Below are 1,512 nucleotides of genomic sequence, written 5' to 3'. Positions count from 1 at the left end.
CTTGAACATAAAACTAATCATTCAGATCCCAAAAATGTACAAAAAGGCACATTATATCCCAGTGCTTCTGTACTGTGAAATTCAAGTGTAATTGAGCACGCTCAATATCAACGATCCAAACAGTGACAGTTCACCAATGTTCCCTCCCCTTCTCCAAAACTGGACTGCACTTCAGCCTATGCCTAATCCTTCAACAAGCATATGTATGCGTAGACTACAACAATAAGCCTAGATTGGTTGTTTTGTGAAAATATTTCAGAATTATGTTTACATTTTTGGAACTTTTCTGTCATTGTTCCTGTCACCACTCTTTCAGGGGAATATCGGTAATCAGAAGCTGTCCACATCCATTGAGAGGAAAACAAAATATATTTTATATTTTCCTGGGTTCACCATTATTTGTCATCTTGTTGTATAGGTCTTGCACATCCTGTGTCCTAGTCGTCGCTCCCTCCGTACATGTCTGCGAGTTTTCTGAAGCGAGGGCCCCAACGTTGAGGTAATCGTAGTCCTGGTCCCCTCCGCTGCTGGAGGAGTTGAGAGAGCTTAGGGAGCCAGCTGTAGAGCCACTGCCTTCATAGTCGAACACCAGCAGGGAGTCGTAGGGCGGGGCTGTGGGGTCGTTGTCCGCTGCCTTAAGTCCCTGGATGGACGGGAGGAAATAAAAAAACACAGTTAGATGAGTGAGGAGATTAAGGCCAGCCAGTCCACCATGACCAAACCCTGTCTGACAACAGCTATAAAACACCATTCACATTCACAGACATGTTCTTATCCCCTACTTCCACCTAAACAGGCTAATATTAACAGGCTAGCATTTTCCTAATGTTTTCCTCCCTTCTACATGTTTAGAAAATCAGGTCCTTTTCATGGATTAAGAACGGCTCTAATTTCCCTCTGTGTGTCCGTCTGCAGTGAAGCGTTTTGGCTTTGATTCTCCCTGATGTTTCTGGCATGCAGGATTATCCAGGACTTTATCAAAAACTGAGATTAAGCATGACAGCCTGACCAAATGCCTCAGCTCACTGGAAGGCTGCCACTGATGACTTAGCCTGGCCCTCCCCCCTCCTCAACCCTCCATCACTCCCCTGTCCACAGGTGCTGCCTGAGGGGCTTGGAGGGCTGAGAGGAGGAGATCACTGTAGTGGCACTGACAATATGCCAGCTATCCCCACCACACTCTGGACCCTGGTACAGTACTACATGCACACTCCATTTCATGTGTTCAAGTATTGCTCCCCAAAACTAGGAAGGAAGTGCTGAGCAACATTGTCTTTGTGTGTGTGTGTGTGTATGTTCCAGTAGTGTGTGTTCCAGAGGGTGGGGTGCGATGGTGGTGGTTTCCATTTTGAAGATTGTACTTAACATTACCAGAAGCTCTCGTAGCAGCGTGAGAGGTCCTTATGGATTGCTATTGATTTCCAAGCCCATTCCTTTAACGGTACTCTAGAGACTTGATGGATTGCTAATCTAGCACAGGAGATGTGCTTTGGCCATGAAGAGCATTGGGCC

The 1,512-nt window shown here is 46.2% G+C and overlaps 1 pseudogene across 1 annotated transcript in view; it reads right to left on the bottom strand.

The window, feature by feature from the left end:
- Nucleotides 1-350: 350 nt before the first annotated feature.
- The window catches only part of LOC311146599 (cadherin-2-like), a 101,884-nt pseudogene continuing 100,722 nt past the window's right edge, over nt 351-1,512 (bottom strand). The window contains exon 16 of the transcript XR_014615611.1: nt 351-643. The product of XR_014615611.1 is annotated as a cadherin-2-like (transcript). The remainder of the gene's footprint in view (nt 644-1,512) is intronic.

The sequence above is a fragment of the Coregonus lavaretus genome (assembly GCF_964263955.1).
Source record: "Coregonus lavaretus genome assembly, chromosome: 19".
In the NCBI taxonomy this organism is placed as follows: Eukaryota; Metazoa; Chordata; class Actinopteri; order Salmoniformes; family Salmonidae; genus Coregonus; species Coregonus lavaretus.
The sequence above is the reverse complement of the archived record's forward strand: the minus strand, read 5'-3'. Positions and strand labels throughout refer to the sequence as shown.